This window comes from Podarcis bocagei, assembly GCF_964188305.1.
Source record: "Podarcis bocagei genome assembly, chromosome: 6".
In the NCBI taxonomy this organism is placed as follows: domain Eukaryota; kingdom Metazoa; phylum Chordata; class Lepidosauria; order Squamata; family Lacertidae; genus Podarcis; species Podarcis bocagei.
Window position 1 is genome coordinate 63,575,755 of NC_138130.1, and position 19,813 is coordinate 63,595,567.

General features: G+C 41.0%; 1 long non-coding RNA gene across 1 annotated transcript in view; it reads left to right on the forward strand.

Annotated features, from left to right (window-relative positions):
- The window catches only part of LOC308590073, a 56,478-nt gene that overhangs the window by 16,855 nt on the left and 19,810 nt on the right, over window positions 1-19,813 (forward strand). The window contains exons 2-3 of the long non-coding RNA XR_014009679.1: window positions 7,912-8,045; window positions 8,487-8,514. This is a non-coding gene — a long non-coding RNA (uncharacterized lncRNA). The remainder of the gene's footprint in view (window positions 1-7,911; window positions 8,046-8,486; window positions 8,515-19,813) is intronic.

The following is a 19,813-nucleotide window of genomic DNA, read 5'->3' on the forward strand; positions in this document are numbered from 1 at the left end:
AGCCAGTCCACCCTGTGTGATAAGCTCTGGGAACTTAGGAGGGGGGGGGGGTTGCTGGTGGGTTCTCTTTTTCTGACCCTTTTCTGGTTTGGGTGACCCTTTAAAGTCAGTAGGTAGACCTGAATGACTGGACAAGGAACTATTCCCTTGTGATAATATATTCACTTCCAAATGTTAACATTCTGGGTACAGTTTCAGCAATATATGCAATCTCAAATCACAGCAGCTTTTTGTTGGTGCAACATTTATAACCATGTTGCCAGAAATCCCAGGAACCTCCCCAAGACATGTGCCTGTAAGCAGAATAGAAGCCATAAATAATTTTTAGACCTTTTCCACATTGGGAGCTACTTCCTTACAATGAGTTAAGCACACAACACTTCTTTCCCTCTCTTTTTTAAAGTTAGCAATGAGAAATTGTAGGTAGTTAATTATAGCCAGCTAGTCAGTGGTATTTATGGCCTATCAGACAGGTCTGCTCATCTAAATAAATCAATACTTCTCAGTCTCTATGGTCAGTGCTGCTATATGATGTAGCTTAGTTCCAACCTTTTGAAGGAAAACAAAATGTTAATGTCGGAAGCAAACTTATGCCTGGTGGCAACAACACCTGTATTGACAGATCAGTTCAAATCAAAGAAAGTGTAAATATAGTCTTTATGTTTATAGTCTCTAGGAAATGTGCTTCAAGGAAAAGTGAAATTAATAATGAACAGGGCATTGCTCTTAGAAAAGCCAGGTTCTAAACATTTATAATCGCTGAAGATACAAAGCTGAGTGAGCTATAAGAAGATAGCAACAGATGCTTCCTCCTGCCCTCCATCCCTTTGGAAATGTAGATTGCTGTTATCAATTACTTAACAAATAAACTTTTCTGTGGGCTAAGGGGAACCTTCCCCTCTAAGAGGAATTTTTTATATCTGATTTTATTGGTTTTTTTCCTATTTTTATTGTGTAAGTCACTTTGAGACAGCTGAGTGCAAGAATGTGTCTCATAAATAATCGTAATCATCATAATTAATTGTTTGATGGATATGTGATAGGCAGACATACCGTATAACTATGCTTTTAGATGATCTAAATGCTTTGAAATACTTCCAGCTTGTTTTAAAATTATTTTTAAAATTGATTTTTAAACTTTTGAAAAAAAGTGTAAATATGCTTTTATTTCAAATGGCATTATTTTAACTGGTAGCCATTGATAATTTTACCGTCCATTAATTTGTCTAATTGTCAAAGTTGGTGGTCTCTTGTGGGAACAAATTCCATAGTTTAACAATGTATTGTGGAAATAAGTGCTTCTTCAAGACTTCAGGAGGGCAAATGTATTCCTCAGATGTGCTGCTGAAAAATGTGCTTGATTATTGTGGCTTGTGACCACATTACCTATCCTCCTTATTTTGAGTGCTGTTGCTGGCAACATAAATTTCCAGGAATCAATGACAAGCATCAAGGAAGACATGTGCACAGGGCTAGAGCTTTTCATTCTAAACTACTTAATCCACATTTACTGTTGTTCCATTGCAACATACAGTGATGAATGAAAATGAATAATGTGTATTCCTAAAACCCCTTTAACATAACAGTACTTGAATGAATACTCTACACTGATCTGTCTCTTAGCCACTTCTGCCGAAGCATCATATGTTCTGCGCTCTCTCTCCTCCCCTCCCCTAACCTGCTCATCTCATTTTTATATATCATGGCATTTTGGCTTTGTTGTGAAATAATCAGCCAATCAAAAGCATTGTAGCAGGAAGCCATTGCTTGGTAGCTTTGACCTTTAACCCACAAACTATTCCTTTCTCCCCAGAACCTATCCAAAGAGAGACAGAGATATTGGATGTGATGGATTAGATTTCCACTTCACTATGATCACTCATGGAGTAATTTCTAGGAATTGAGAAGATTTTGGTAAAATGAGACTTTTAGCAAGGGTTGGTTGAGTCAGATATACCTCTGGCACCTTTATGAGGGGTAAGGGAAGGTGCCTGAACTTGCTTCTGAGAAGCAGTCCCTCCTTAAGAAAACTGTAAGAGTAATGGGCTCCTTTCCTTGACCTCCCTGGAAAAGAAAACGGAATAGTTGTTGAACTTTACATATTCAGGCATCCCTGTGCCTGAATAATAGAAATCATACTATATTTTATTTTTTACATTGCTTATTCAGAGTGCAACCTTACCGAGCTGCCAAATTGTAGCTGACAAAGATGTTCTCTGGGAAATATATGCTAAAGAATCGTTACTTAGTCACAAAGCATATCTTGTTGCCATCAAAATTTTAAATCACGACGCAGTCCCATAACTGGGAACAATGAGAAGAATACCTAAAGCACCAGCTGCGTGTTGCTTGACAGTTCCATAGGGGCTGAAGAGCATCTGGCTTCAACCTGTTGGCAACACTTTACCCAATGGGATAGCTTCCATTAACATCAATAGAGTCAGAATTTCACCCTTTAAATGAAGGGGGGAAATGATTTACGGAGCCAAGAATAACTGAATCCGCAAGAAGCTTTGTCTTCCCTAGTGGAGCTACTTCACGTCGTTTGACACATAGAGCTCTTGCTCCTTGGTTTTCAATTAGAAAAGGCACATGACACTTTACAGTTCTTTCACTGAAAGTCACTTTCTTGTCTTGATCATGCCTAATTAATAGCAGGGGCGGTGTGTCCTGTTTTGCTGCCTAAGGCAAAGCAGAAACGTGCCACCTCACTACTGCACCACTGCATTGCTGCACCACCAAGTCCTCTCTTACCTGGGTTGTGTGGTGGTGCTTTCAAAGCAGCGGCAGCATACTCTGCCGAGATCTGTGCTCTGCCAGATCTCATAAGATTTTGGCAAGATCTCAACCTCATGTGTGGGCTGACTCTAATTAATAGATTTAATGTGCTGAATTGGGATGGGGAGGAGTTCTATGGTGGTGGTTCTGCTACATCCAACCCCCACTCCTTTGCTGTGGCCAGGCTGGAAGAAGGAGAGAAATGCCTGATCTCCCCTCACTTTTCAACCATTTCCATTGCTTTCATTGACATTAATGTTGTTGTTTAGTTGTCTCCGACTCTTCATGACCCCATGGACCAGAGCATGCCAGACACTTCTGTCTTCCTCTGCCTCCCGCAGTTTGGTCAAACTCATGCTGGTAGCTTCGAAAACACTGTCCAACTATCTCATCCTCTGTCATCCCCTTCTCCTTGTGCCCTCAATCTTTCCCAACATCAGGGTCTTTTCCAGGAAGATCTTGTCTTCTCGTGAGGTGGCCAAAGTATTGGAGCCTCAGCTTCACGATCTGTCCTTCTAGTGAGCACTCAGGGCTGATTTCCGTAAATTCCTGGAGGATGAGGCTCCCAAATGGCCACTAGTCATGATGGTGATGGCTTTTTTCCCCTTCCACTGTTAGAGGCAGTATGGCTTTGAATACCAGTTGCTGAGAATCCCAAGTGGGATGAGTGCTATGTTTGCTTGTGGGCTTCCAATAGGCACCTGGTTGGCTGCTGTGGTTCCAAAGCTCCTGCCAACAGCATGCCCAAATAACACCTTTTCACCCCAGCAGTAAGGTAAGATCACTGACATTACATCTATGCCTGTGGAGTTTTATCTGGGCAGAGCATAGAGTTTCTAGAGGCTTACGTGCCATGCCAATGACAGATCTACCTTTCTGGCAGTGAAACAGGACTTATGCTACATCCAATGGCACTGGGGCTTGCATGCATAGCCGAGCCCCCTCCACACTTTCAGCCCTCATGTTTGCGGGCAAATGCCTGAATCAAGCCATTGTGACTATTCATTCACACTGAGCTGGTCAAATGAGTTCAGGAGAGCAACAAAACTACCGTAGGAGATTCTGAAGGAGATAAAGCTATATCAAGTACAGTATATGAAAATGACGAATCAGGAAATAGAATGGAAAATCAAACAGATGAGACAAAAGACATTTGAATCGGCAAATAAGTGCGGAAAACTGTTGGCCTGGCAAATGAAAAAAAGACAAAAACTCAACACCGTTACAAATTTAAAAGTCAAAGGAAAGAATATACAGAATCCAGTGGAAATTAGAAAGTGCTTCCAGAGGTATTTTAAACAACTATATACACAGGAGACGCAGAAAGAAATGGACATTGATAGATTTTTGAAAACTAATGGACTACAAAAAATCTCTCAGGAAAATAAGCTAATGTTGAATTACAAAATAACGGAGTAGGAGGTAGAAGGGGCCATTCAGAACATGCAATTAGGTAAATCCCCAGGACCGGATGGATTGACTTCAAGATACTACAGATCTCTGAAAGAATGGTTAATACAACCCTTAAAGGAAGTCTGTAATGAAATACTGGAAGGGAAAAGGGCACCAGAGTCGTGGAAGGAAGCTTATATTACACTTATACCGAAAACAGAGATTGAAAAGACGCAGCTTAAGAACTACCGCCCCATATCACTGCTTAATGTGGATTACAAAATCTTTGCAGACATTTTGGCTAAAAGATTTAAAAAGGTATTAGCAGAAGAAATTCATAAAGATCAAGCGGGCTTTCTCCTGGGCAGACACTTGTCTGACAATACGAGGAACATAATTAATATTTTAGAAAAACTACAAGTGAAGATTAATACTAAATCAGTTTTGATATTTGTGGGCGTGGAGAAAGCCTTTGACAATATTTCTTGGAGTTTTATGAAGAAGAATTTACAGGGGATGGGGGTTGGTCAAGATTTCGGAAATGGTATATGTGCAATTTATTCAGAACAGAAGGCTAAATTAATTGTGAATAACGTAGTGACGGAAGAATTTAAGATTGAGAAAGGAACACGACAAGGTTGTCCAATCTCTCCATTGCTTTTTATATCGGTCCTGGAGGTTTTGTTAAATATGATTAGAAGGGACCAATTGGTTAAAGGTATACAAGTGGGAGCTAAACAGAACTAATTGAAAGTATTTGCTGATGATTTGGTATTGACTTTACAGGAGCCAGAATCTAGTACTAAAAGAGTACTGGAATTGATTCAAGAATTTGGTCAGGTAGCAGGCTTTAAGTTGAACAAGATGAAAACTAAAGTTTTAGAGAAAAATCTAACTGCGATTGAGAGAGATAAGTTTCAGAAGGAGACAGGATTAACACTGGTTAAGAAAGTGAAATATTTAGGGGTTAACATGACTGCTAAGAATGTGAATCTATTTAAGGATAACTATGAAAAATGTTGGACTGAAGTGAAAAAGGACTTAGAAATATGGTCAAACTTGAAGTTATCACTGTTAGGCCGAATTGCTGTGATAAAAATGAACGTATTGCCAAGGATGCTGTTTCTGTTTCAAACATTTCAAACATTGCAAATTTTGGACAAAATGGACTGTTTCAAGAAGTGGCAGAGAGACATCTCTAGATTTGTCTGGCAGGGCAAGAAGCCTCAAATAAAATTTAAGATATTAACTGATGCTAAAGAAAGAGGTGGATTTGCCCTGCCAGACCTCAAACTTTATTATGAATCAGCCGCTTTTTGTTGGCTGAAAGAATGGATGCTTCTTGAAAACACGGATGTGTTGGATTTGGAAGGTTTCAACAATGTATTTGGTTGGCATGCATATCTGTGGTATGATAAGGTCAAAGCACACAAAGCATTTAAAAACCATATTGTCAGAAAAGCACTGTTTAATGTCTGGATAAGATATAAGAACCTGCTAGAAAATAAAACCCCAAGATGGCTGTCACCAATGGAAGCAAAGGCCCAGAAAAAACTCAATATGGAGGCCAAATGGCCGAAGTATTGGGAAATTCTGGAACAAGAGGGAGACAGATTAAAACTGCAGAGTTTTGAAAAATTAAAAAACAGAGTGCGAGACTGGCTCCATTATTATCAAATAATGGAGGCATATAATTTGGACAAAAAAATAGGCTTCCAGGTGGAAAAATCAAAATTGGAAACAGAATTGTTAGACCCCAAAGTTAAGAATCTGTCAAGAATGTATAACTTGCTGTTGAAATGGAATACTCAGGATGAAACTGTGAAATCTGCTATGATTAAATGGGCACAAGATGTTGGACATAACATTATGATGGCTGACTGGGAACAGTTATGGACCACAGGTATGAAGTTTACGGCATGTAATGCCTTAAAAGAGAATCTAATGAAAATGATTTACAGGTGGTACATGACCCCAGTCAAGCTTGCAAAAATCTACCATTTGCCCGATAATAAATGCTGGAAATGTAATGAGACTGAAGGTACATTCTTTCACCTTTGGTGGACATGACCAAGGATTAAGAATTTCTGGGAGATAATTTATAATGAAATGAAAAAGGTATTTAAATATACCTTTCTGAAGAAACCAGAGGCCTTTCTCCTGGGCATGGTCAGTCAATTGGTGCCAAAGAAGGATAGAACTTTCTTTATGTATGCTACAACAGCAGCAAGAATACTTATCGCGAAGCATTGGAAGACACAAGATCTACCTACCCGGGAAGAATGGCAGATGAAGTTGATGAACTACATGGAATTGGCGGAAATGACTGGCAGAATCCGAGACCAGGGAGAAGAGTCGGTGGAAGAAAATTGGAAAAAATTCAAAGTATATTTACAGAAATATTGCAAAATTAATGAATACTAGAAGGATGCTGGAATGAAGCTATATGGCTTTAGCAGAAATGTTATAAAGAATTAAGTAAAAATAGATTGTTAATGGGTCTAAATGGAAAATTTAAGGTTAGATTGTGTTAAGATAAATTATAGAACAAAAATTGAGAAAGATGGAAAGGATTTGCTGAATTAGCTAATTGAACCAGAATACAAAAAAGGGAGGTGTGAGGAGGTCGATGAAACAAGTAAATGAAAGATAAAGATATGGAAATATTGGATGTGTTTTTAAATGTTTTTGGAGTTTTTTCTGTTGTTTTGCTGTATTGTTTTTTGTTTTTTATTTCTGATGTATTGTAAGGTATTGTTTTGTTTTGTTTAACTTTTTATTGTTTCTTTCTGTTTTCTTTCTTCTTTTTTCTGTAACTATTAAACCTCTAATAAATATCTTTTTTTAAAAAAAAACACAACACTACCGTATTTTTCGCTCTATAGGACACACTTTTCCCCCTCCAAAAATGAAGGGGGAAAGTGTGTGCGTCCTATGGAGCAAATGCAGGCTTTCGCTGAAGCATGGAGAGCGAGAGGGGTCATCATCATCATCAGACAGGTTACAACATTAATACACAGTATTAAAAACTGCTTAAAGCAACCTACAGTCACATAAAAGGTAAAAATATACACCTCAAGTTTCGAAAGCCAGGGTAAGGAGATGAATAGGGTAAAAAGGTGCATTTTCAGCAGTCATTGGAAATTGTACAATAGAGATGCCAGACACACCTTTGTGGGGAGTTCCACAGCTTAGGGGCCACCATGGAGAATGCCCTCTCCCCAGCTGCCACCATCTGAATCTCAGTAAGGGTGGAGGAACTACCAAGAGGGCACTCTGCACTCAAGAGGGTCTGTAGGGAAGAAGGTGGTCTTTCAGATATTTCCGTTATATGGGGGGGGAATGTCACTTTTCTCTTTTTGGGTACTGCAAACTATTCAGAATACACTTAAATATATGGCTCAGAATGCTTATTTTAGGTATTTAAATTTCATAAAATTAACATTTCACAGTAAAAAAAAGTATTTAGCTATAGTTCATTCCTGGTCAGCTCACAACTCCCACACCCTTTCAAAATGATCATTAGTTCTTGAAACTGGTTTACATACAATAGTGCAGCTTACAACATATGCCTGGCATCTAGCTGACATTTCAGCGAAAACTTTGTTTAAAACAGATAATGAACAGTGTTTTTATTTTTAAACTAGACCTGTCTTCCTTTGATCTTCAACTGCTATTTCTCATCACAAGCTACATGTATCTGACTCATATATGATATATCATCTGATGTTTCATTTTCAGGAAATAAGTATTGGAGGCGGTGAAGAAATTGTTCAGTTTAACATTCAGTTCACAAGTCAGTTCCTCAAAGCTGGTACACATGAAACAGACCCCCTTATGGAGTCCACTTTCAGTGATTCCCTCTGATGGCTGATGTAATGAGTATGAGTTACTCGTGCGTAAACTCGTGCCTTTCTCGGTTAATTTGCCTTATTAAACCTTTCTGACTGCACAGCCCCTTCTCATCGTGGCTGCCTCAGTCACTGGCAGAATCCGTCAGTGGGCGTTTCTTGAACCTCTTCCAACATAAAAGTTGTTTGACACCCAGTCTCCTCCTCTTCTCACTGCGCGGGAGTCTTCTGCGCATGGAAGGCATGGGTAGTGGAGGACCTGGGCTCTCCTCACTGATGTCCAGTGAAGAGTCCTGGAGCCCTCTCTCCAATTCCCCCGTCTGCCCCCCTTTATCCCTGGTGTTGCGCTGATTGGCTTCCCTCTCTACTGAGCTGTTTCTCCCCCTGCTGCTGGGTTCTTCGCCAGCATCATCTGGAAGCCTCCCCTTCCCCTCTCGCTCCGATGTCAGTTCCCTGACAGCTGAGCTCCATTCACACAGCAAACACGGAGACCGTAAGGTTATTCTTATATCCTTATTTAACAAAATTTATATGTCACTTGATAATAACAAACTCTCCAGGCAGAAATATTAAAATGATCAATAAGAACAATTTAAAAACATATCAAGATCATTAAAATGAGCAGTAAAATAAATTTAAAGCATATCAGCATCTACGGGTCTGGATAGGGCTGCCTAAACAAAAATGTCTTAAGCATGCACCCAAAAGAGTGCAGCAAAGGTTTCTGCCTGAGTACCAAAGTTTGTAGGTGCTGCCACACTAGAAAGGTGGATTTCTTACAACTGTGTAATGAGTATTACGTGGCACCTGTAACAGGGTCAGTTCTGCACATCAAAGTGGGTGCATATGGGTTAAGGTGATCCTGCAAGTAAACTGGTCCAGTCCCCCGCCCACCACCACTGAAATTGGGGCAGCATCTTTGTAATTCCCTGCTACCTGACCACCTAAACACATTCTAGCACCATCATCTGGTATCACTAGTGGGCAGGCAGCAATCACACTAAGAATGACAAACTCTCAGACCGAGGCAGCCAAAGCACATACAATTTCACTGGCTGGGAGAGTAAACCAGGCAGGGGTCAGGATGGTGCCAATTAGCAGCACTCTGATTGGTCCTCCTGTAGGTCTGCTCCCCACATTTTGCTATTGAAGCTGCTAGTGGATATCAACACAACTGCATTTTTCAGCTGCCATGGATCTTGCCTATTAATCCTGTGTCATTAAAGATGATCTGCAAAGAAGCTAGTATCCCCAATATGATAAGACCTTCTCCATTGGCTCTGTAGCCCAGGTATTAACACTGAAAGACATGAGCCAACCCACAAGGTAGCTTTTGAAAAGAAATAATTTGCAAAGCAAAAAGGCAATAGATAATGTAGATATTGCAACATATAGATCTAAAGGGTTTTATGCTTACTGACAATGCCCAGACACTAGATTTATTAGGTTAGCAGGCTACACTGTCTAGTCCAAAAGACATCAAATATCTTCTGCTGTATCTGACGTGGTTTCACAGTATCCCCATTGTTGTTTTTAAAACCATCTTGGCTTAATGTACTATAAATGTTATTTCTCCTCCTTCTCTACTAAGGGCAATCTGATTGTCCTGCTGTGAGAACATGCATTTTATATCAAAAGGGCCAATGGGCTTTGTTGCCTTTCCTATTTTTAATTTTGAAGGACATTACTCCTATCAGCACTGCTTCCAGGTTGACAGACAGGTTCAGTTCTGAAGTAAACACAAAAAAAGATATGACTCCAAGAAATTTACTTTGTTCTATGGGTTTCAGAGGAAGGGAAGGAAATATGAAAAGACTAGAATGTGCACATCATGAAGTGTCTTTTCTTCATTTGAGGTACCATGGAAAAAAATCTCTGGGAGCTGCCATCATTTGCCATGTGTGCCACTTGAACAATGGGCAAACACAGAGAGTTATTATAGGTATGGGGAACCAAAGACTCTCTAGTTGTCACTGGACTCCAACTCCCATCAGGCCCAGCCTGCATCAAGGATGATGGAAGTCATAGTCCAGCAACAATTGGGAGGCCACAGGTTCCCCATCCTGGATTGAGATTTAATGATTTTTAGTTTTATTATTTTTTGTATTGCAAACATGGCTCGACAAAATGTGATAAAAAGCCCTCTTCAAAAGAGTAAATGAGGGATTGCAACTTTGGCTCTGCCCTTAACCACACAGTCCCAAGAACTACTGCACAGAGCCTATGTGTGCAAAAATTGTATGTGTACAGACTCCAGTTAACACCGGGTTTTTATCCTTCAATGTAGCACTGTTCACAGGAAGTCATGAAGCTGTTCAGAAGTTCAGAGGACTGCATGAAGATTAGGGAAACATAAAAGATAAGCCAAGATTTGATGAAATGCAATCAGTTTAAATGTGTTAAATATTTATATTTAATTCTTCTAATGCCTTACTAATGGCTTCTCCAAACGATTCAAAATAATTAACACAGTTAACACATATTATTATGCACTCAAATGCATCATCAACATTTCCTCAAACACGTGTCAATCTATTATGAGGGGAAACATGACATGCAGTATATCATTAGTTTCTTTGTGCATAGCCAAAGTGAATTGTTTTCAATATTTATTCAATAGTAGAAAAAATGCCAGCTACACAGTCTGTGTCAAGGGTTGCATACTGCTGGGCTTGCTGGTGTGTCTGGGTGTGTTTGTACAATCTTATGCATCTCCATGTGCTTTGCTCTGTGCACAGAAATCTATCACAACCTTTCCCCTTGGCACCCCTGGGTCATATTGCAACCCTTCCCTGTGGCATTGATAGAGACTGGGCCATCCTCTGTTACAAGATAGTGACTGAAACACTGTCCCCAGATGTCGAACCTTATTTCCCCCCACATGAGTTGCAGATGTTCGTTTATATGAGAGTAACTGCAGCTATGGATACCCTGTGATGGAGATTTAACATTGGTGTCAGAAAACCTGCTAACAATACACTGGTGGCAGGGATAAGCTTTAGCCCTCTCAAGTGGTCAATGGGATAGCAATAGCGCACTGGGAACATAATACTACATGTTGTGGCACTTGGCTTTTTGCAGAGAGAGTTACATAAGATAAAGTGGCTATGACGTGTGCACATGGTTGAATGGATTGGTCCTCAAGTTGTATTTTTAATATATATATATATTTCAACATATAAAAAGCAGTCCACATAACAGCCATCTTCTCAGAAAAATCTCTTCACAAGCTCAAAAGGTCAAGACACGAAAGCTATAGCAACTAATCCACACTTAATGACCCACCTAAGTGGTACTCAGAATATCACTCAAGATATCACTCAAGATATCCCCCAAGTAATTAAGGAACAAAAGAAGAAAAGGCACAATAACCTGGGAACTTCTTCTCTGCACCACACCCCCTCAACAGTATTTATAGGAACTCAAACACTGAGATCCTGCTCTGTTCCAGTAACAAGAAGCCGAAAGCACCAGCCTGAAGATGACGAGTGAGACCTCGTCGAAACGTCGCCTAGACACCCCAACTCTTACACGGGAAGACACCCGAAGACACCAAAACCTACATTCCTGTACCCGTGAAAATCTACGAAAGCATATATATATATATATATATATAAATAATCTCCTTCATGTTACTTTCATGAAGTGGTGAAGTATGTAAAAATGTGGTTTAACAATCAATTTCTCTTCCCAGGGAACTCCGGGAATAATAGTGCCCTGAGCGGAACAGAGGCATCCTAACAACTCTCAGCACCTTTAGTTGTCAGGATTCTTTGGGGGAAGCTATCCCAAATTAAAGTAGTATAACATTGCTTTAAATTTGCAGTGCAGATGGGATCCTATTTTCAAAATTGTTAACCAATACCACAGAAAATTTCATGCACTTAACTCATACTTTGCTCTTGCTGCTCCCCTCTTTCTCACCCTTTCTTTCCCTTCTACTCTCTTCCTCATATTTACTGCCATGCCATTGCCATGTCACACTTTGAATTTATACAGGAAAGTGTGGATAAACACATTGGATACCACATGAAGCTACATCTTCCTCCCCCCCTCCCCAAGGCTATCATTGACAGTTGCTGAAAACAGTTTTCTCTTTCTCTCTTTGGTTAATGTTTGCATTCATGGAAGTCTTTATTGAAAAAAGATACAAATCACAGAGCACTTTCCCTTTGCTGTAGGAAGGAAAACACCATTTATTTCATAAATGCAATTGGAAAAAAGTATAATTCTACTTTGTTACGTCTTGGTAAATATAAAGCAGGGAATGACTTGAGCAGAGCTGTAACCAAAGTACCCGTCAGTTAAATAGATAGATTGTAAATCTACTCAAACAGCTATAGGGCATTGCACTGTCAAATCCGACAGTAGATCCCTGGCCCCCGGCTTTGCTGTCTTTCAGAGGAGGATGCAAACTGTTTAGCTTTCTCAAGCCCGCACTTTCCATCTGTCCACTGACCCATGCAGCTGCCCTTCCCTTTACTTTGCTGGAAGATTCGTGATTGCCTTGATGGAAGAAAGCAAAGTGCAGAAATGACAGCACCTTCAGTGGGACTCAGGAAAGAATGATAGGGTAGACTGCAAGACTCATATGTGCCTGGAGAGCTTAGAATTAGAAAAAAGGAAGCTTTGTGAAAATCTGGATGGAGCACCTGCCAGGGGTAGAATATTTTAGAAAGGAAGAATAGGAGAGGGAAGAAAGAAATTAAAAGACGATAAAGCACCACTTGCCTCTGCCTCAGAAGAAGCAAAGGGCAGAATATCTATATGTAGTATGGGATGGGATAAATGAAGCTTTCTCCAGAAGCTCACTATTGATATTATGTCTACAGATTAACCGCTCATGATATGAACAAAATCCTTGTGTTAGATCCAGATTTAGGCTGCAATCCTAACAGTGACAGTTCAAAAGAAAGCCCTACTGGATTCATTGAAGGTGATTCTCAGGTAAGAGTGTAGCCTTGGTCAGGGCTGGTTCAGCTGCAGGTCAGTACAGAGACTTAGAGATGAGCAGTAATTCTTTATTTAAGGAAACAGAATACAAACAGAGAAACCATGGCAAAACTATTCCCGGTAAAACAGCTGCCAGAACTGACCATCTGGACATCCCACTTCCCCCTAAGTCTCCTCCCTGTCCAGGTTTACTCCTGCAGTCTTAAACTCCATCAGGTGTGCATTCTCTGTGCTCTTTGGTCTGCTACATGCAAAAGCCTCTAAGCCCTTAGAGACAAGGGAGGAAGGGAAGGGAACTGAATACAAAAGGACCACCAGGGTCCTCTGAATCTGTTGCAGCCTCAGCCCTGACCTCCTCCTCAGCTGCCTCTTCTTCCTCTCTCTCCTTCAAGCCTGTTGCTTGTTCAGCACCCAACCATTCTGCCCCCCCCCCTTCATCCTCTGACCTATCTTCCATGTCCCACCACCATTCCCCTGGCTCAAAGCCTTCCTCTTCTAAGGCTTCCCTAGGAGGCCCTTCAGAGGGAGCCTCCCATCATTGCTCCTCATCCAGCCAGTCCCTGACATCATGCTTAGAAATCAATGAACAAAAGTTAGTCATGATGAACAAGTCCCACTGATTTCAGCTTAATTTTCCTATGTAATTCTTGTTAGCATGGAGTCAACTCGTAGGAGCCAAGATCTCTTTGTCCCCACTAAAATATTTGAGGGGGACAGCAAAGTTGATGGCTGTTGCCATTCAAATGGTGTGTGTTTCGCCATGTCATGAAATCAATTATGCAGGGTGGGGATTACCTACTCACCCAATATTTTATTCCAGTTGGTACCCCTGCCTGTTAGCCATATTAGCCATGTTTCATTTTCTTCCAGAACATAGCAGCAAAAGGCCTGTGAAGAGATAGAACAAGTTCTGATAATTCAGCATTTGAGAAACCTGACACTTATGCTCAGGTAAAAATGTGCTCAGTTAATGAACCTTTGCATCTGATGAAAGGTGCTTCTTCATCTAGTCTTCTGCTGTATTCAGACTCTGCGTCATTGTATAATAGAATCATTCTCCTCTGTGCCTCAGTTTGCAGCTTCACTAATCTGTCACATATAACATTTAGGGAGGGAAAGCACCAGATTCCCTGACTGAGACCAGAAAACACTGAGCACTTTATAGAAAGTAAATCAATTAAAAGAAAAAAGATTCTTCCCAACTTGGCAACATAAAAATTCCTGTAGTGTCAAAGGAGACAATTTGTCCCCATTCTTGCTGAACATAGCTGGCACTATTCATTTCAGAGCTTCAGGCTATCTCATGGTACCTTACTGGGCTAAACAGATCAAGGGCACCTCATTATTTTTTGTCAAGCTCAAAAGTTTCAGGCGGCTGATTATTCTGCTCAATAACAGTAATCTTTTTAATCACAGCCGGCTTGGTAGTACAATATTTACTGCTGATGTTTCAGAACAATTTGGAAGCTTTTGCTTTTGAAGGCAGTCAAAATCGCAGAGAAATCTGAGCTATCTCTCAATGGGCTTTCTTTGTGCTGCAACATAATGCCACAGTTAAGGTACTGGGAATAATAAAACCATGAAAAGATATTTTAAAATGGCTTCTATGTGCATTAGATATATAAAATTAAGCAGACGGCAGCTTGCCAAAGAGTCCTTAGCATGGCACATCTTACATTGTACATAGTGAGATTTATCCCCAAACTCCTTGGAAGTCAAAGCAGTTGGGAGAACCAAGACCCTAGTCCAGTAATGACCGTATAGATCTTCAGTGTTCAAGGATGAAGTGACCTACTAGAATTCCCCACTGTGGATGACTCGTTCCCCCATGAAAGTGAATGAGTGAAGTTCTTATCCTTCCCCTTCCACCCTGACTATTCTAAGTGACCCTGCCATGGTTATGAGATGAAAAACAATGGGCAAGCATGAGTGTTGCTCTTGTCTTTTCCTTTTTCTTATGGAATTAGGTTGCGACAAACTATGTGTCAAGACATATGGGTGTGGATTTTTTTTTGGTTTTAAGTTTAGTTATGCCATTTGCTTTTGTCATTCAACATACATTCATTTCAGTACTCATTCATTTGCATAACTTGCATCAGTAATTAATTTTCCTTGTTCTTATTTGTTTCTGTTTACCCCTGCTTTCAATGGAAGATATTTCTGCTGCACTTTGGTGCTTTCCATCAAAATGGCATGAAATCTTCCAACTTTCTGCTATTCCCTAAACACATATCTATCATATTTCAGAAAGTTTGGGAAACAGGGCTCATTTTACAGGTATTTAAACAGATATATATCCTAAAAGCATCCTCATGTTTTCAGTTAGAGATTTGCTTCTCTTCATCTGCTTATAATTTTCTATGGGAAGAAGATAAAGAAAGCACAGTAGTGTGGATTATGTTTTCTCTACCTTACCTACCAATCTGAAATAAAACATTAATTTAAAACCAACTCCATGCATGTTCAAGGATGGCATTACCTTGACTCTTTGACTTGGGGTGGGACTTGGTTGCTCTGCTTCACGCAGCAAAATGTATGAAAATTAAAAATGAATGCACAGGTCTACTGGGAAGATTTTCTGAGCCAAACCCAAGACGCTCACACATTTTAGAGCCATACTAAAGAAATCCTGTCATCTTCTAATATATGTCTCAGCGGAAAGGGGTGGGTGTTATTATATGAGCCACTTTAGCACCTGTGGTATTGTGTCTTGCCTAATTTGTGACAAAATAATAAAACCACTTAGCTTCTCATCTGAAGACTGAGTACTGGTCACATAGTGACTTGACATTGTAAAAAAGGACCTTGGGTAATGATGTGAATCGGAAGGAAGCACTTCCAGATTATTGCATAAAGCAATACCAGCGAGAAGCAGGAAGCCAAAGTATCAGTCGCATGAGAAATGTACAGTGTTAAACTGCCTTTGCTTTATGATTCATTGTACTCCATTTCAATAGCTTGAAACAGAAAATGTTACTGCCACAGACACATTAGGGCGTGAGAGATATAGGAGCAGGTGGAAAAAATTGTTTCCCTAAATACTTAATTTGTACTGTATTGGGTAACAGAAGAGTAGTCCCCTGGGATAAGAGGATCAGAGAGCAAGGGATCCTAAATAACATGATAATGAACCGCTGCCCTCAATAGTTTTGTTACTTTCATATGGGTGGGGTGAAAAACACCCTCCAAAAATTTGGATTAGAAGGAGAAATGAAGAACTCTTACCGCAACCGTGTGCATACCTGCAATCTCCTCAAGTGGAAACAAACACATAAGGTAGGGTGGGGGGCTGCCAAGCCCTGACCTCCCTGGCCCGTTATCTCTATACATATTAGAGACGCCACAGGAATACCCCAAGGCTGCTAAGGCAACCAAGCTGTCACTTGAAGTAGTGGCAAAGCTTAAAAAAAAGAAGAAACCCTTGGCCACTTTGCCATTATGGTAAACCCATCCCTGAACATTCTTCAATTTTGCCTGTACTCGAAAGCCATTATTACCCCAAGTCCTGGCAATTGGGAAGAATAATCCTGTGAAAATGTGGATATTTGGCCCAGCTGTAATGCTAAGTCTGTTATCTAACACAAACTTACCTCAGAATAAGTCTCGCTGAGCACCACAACTCAATTAGTAGATGTGAATAGGCTTTTGCACCATAACTATAATTCCGTCTATAAAATATCTCATTAAAGGAACAGTAAAACAGGTGAAACAAAATGAACTGTGCAGCTCAAAGCTCTTGCTTTTGGGGGAAAAAATGGGGAAAGAAAATTACATGGTCACGAAAATAAAAAGAAGCAACTTCAATAGCTCTCTCTGTTAAGCATGTGAAGCACAAGGATCACATACATCTTGCAGGCCCCATGGGGGTTTTGAATGGGTGTGCTGAGATTCTGTAGGACTAAGTTTTTTAATTAATTTGTCAGTTAGTTGTTTGAAGCAGCACAATTAATCAGCTCTAAAATCTTTAACTGGTTGACAGCTCTAATGACTTTACAGTTTAAACTCATTGATCTGAGTTGTCGGTGGGGACATCAAAAAACTTTCAGATAATTGGACATTCAGATAAATGGGAGCACGGGTGGAAATGGGGGCAGAAATCATAGGTGGTTGTAATGTTCGGGAAGGAAAAAACCCAAGGGTCACCTAATAGGGTTGTTCTGTATACACACAAAAATCAAGGCACTCCCTTAATGAAGCATGGGGGTGACCAGCAATGCAGTTCTCTCTAAAAAGGGTCTGTGTGTTAACCAGCGAAGAAGGTGGGTGAATCCAAAACTTCTGCTTTGTTATTTGTTCCATTATTTCTCATTTATATAGCTCCCTGCATTTGCAAATTCCTTTAAAGAATACTGTTTCCCCCCCTCAAAAAGTAAAATAAATCATTTTTTCCTAACAACATCAAAAAACTTGGCTTAAAAAATATATTTAAAAACCCATTTAAACCAAGGGGGCACAATATTCCCACCCATATGCAGAGCAGGGCAAACAGGAGGACCCCTTCCATAAGCTTTAATGGAGCCCTTTCCCCTTCTTCTCCATTTTGTGTTGGATTTCGGCTGGGGCACTGGTATGCAACATTGTACCAAACAATTACCGTATTTTTCGCTCTATTGGACGCACCGGACCACAGGACGCACCTAGTTTTTAGAGGGGGAAATCAAGGAAAAAAATATTATCCCCCCCCCGCCCCAAAGAGCAACGGACAGGCTGCGCAGTTCCTCTTTAGCCTTGAGCAGCATCTTTAGCCTTGCACAACGGGATGGATCGTGCCCGCTGTCCACCGGGGCTGGACTAGATGACTCCTGGGGTTCCCTTCCAACCCTGCAATTCTGTGACCTCAGAAGTTGTTGGGGGTCTCCACCACTGGAGGCTTTTAAGCAGTGGTTGGGGGACCATCTGCCTGGCGTTCTTTAGCTGTGATTCCTACATTGTGAGGGGGCTGGGCTAGATGACCTTCGGGTGGCCCTCCCAACTCTATACAGTCCTACACTTCTGCGGCAGGAGATCCACAGCCACTTCACACAATGCCCACTCCCAATTTTCATTGGAGAGACATGTGGCTTCACTGTCTAGGTAGGTACCCCCCTACCTGCCACTCTTCCCTTACCCCACTTAAGCCGAGGGAATTCCTGCCCAGAGAAGCTCCCAGGTGAGGCAAGGGTTAAGATCTACCTCTGGTAAATGGCTTTGTATCCCCCCTCTTTCCCTTTTCTCTTCTTCTTCTATGCTAGTTCCTTCTCTTGTGTTTTGTTTAATCTGTTTTTATTGTATACTAAAATTAAAGCTGCAAAGTTTCCTTTTTTATAATATCCCCCCCCTCCAAACTAAAACGTTAATCTAGATAAAAACACTGATCCAGAGGAAAATAAGAGGGTGGAGAAAGGACGAAAAAAGAAAAAGAGGTAGAGATAGAGAGATTTTTAAAAAGTTGGCTTCTTTAGCCTTGTGCAGCCTCCCGCGGCTGGAGAGGCGTGCTAGGCAAAAGAGGAAGCCCGGGCAGCGAACGGGATGGATAGCGCTCGTTGCCCGGGCTTCCTCTTTAGCCTTGCGCAGCCTCCCACGACTGGAGAGATTGTACAAGGCTTTTCTAGAGGAGGGAGAAGGGACTGACTGGCTGTGTCAGTCCCTTCTCCCTCCTGGGGAAAATCCCGCAAGAGCCGCGTGAAGCTTGTGTGTGGCTCTTGGGGGCTTTTCCTGCTTGCCTCCCCCCTGCATTCGCTCCATAGGACGCACAGACTTTTCCCCTTAGTTTTTAAGATGGAAAAACTGCGTCCTACGGTGCGAAAAATACAGTACTTACTTTGAGAGATGTGTATGTCTCCTATAATAATATGTCCATAATAAATAATGTTTCCTTACACAAAACCAGACCACTAATCTATCTAGCCCAGGCATGTCCAAAGTCCATTTTGGGTGCCTAATATGGCCCACCGGTTGATTTAAGCCGACCCCTGTGGCAGTATATGTCCTGGGGTAAAAACTTCAATCCTAAAAAAAGCTCACCAACTTTGGTCGGCCCTTATGCATGTTTGAGCACCCCTGATCTAGCCCAATGACAGGCAGTGGCATTCCAAGGTTTCAGCTGGCAGGCTTTCCCACCCCTCTCTGGAGATGCCAGGGATACAACCTCAGACCTTCTGCATGCCAAACATATGATCTACTACTGGAATTCTGGTCCTTAATTTGCCCCAGTGGTCAAGAGGACTGTGACCAGATCAAACCAGAGGCTGACATCAGTTTGTAAAATTTAATGTAGATATGTCATCAGAAAACCAGTGAATGCATTTTGATTTATGAAAGATGTCAGAACAATCATAATATCAAAGGAAATCAAAAGCATATGAGAGATAAATGAACCTTGGGAAGGGAAAAATATAAGGGAAAGGGCAAGCAAGAGCACAATTAGGATGCATGGCTTACATAGGGAACCAAATGCAACTTAACTTTTCAACTAAATGCTATTAAAATAGAAGAAATGTTGAAGCCTGGAATGAAATGACTGCTGCAAGCAGTAATTACGGCATGTATATCAAAGGGTGAAATGAAGAGAGAGGAGGGATTGTCTACAGCTCTCTTTTCAAGTGTTCACTTGGAGGCATAGCTGTGTAGTGTGGGATATGGCCCTAATCCCACCTCTCTCTGTACTGGATCACATCAGCTCTCTGCAGGAGCTTAGCCCAGTTTTCTCATCTCTTTCTGCCTTTGTTTCTCTTCTCATACAGGCTGCTTTCCACTGGGACCTCGGTGGGGCAGGTTGTGAGTTTTATATAGTAGTGATCTGAAAACACGTCCTCATTCTACTTTTCAAGTTGCAAACCTGGAACAGCATTTTCAGTTCA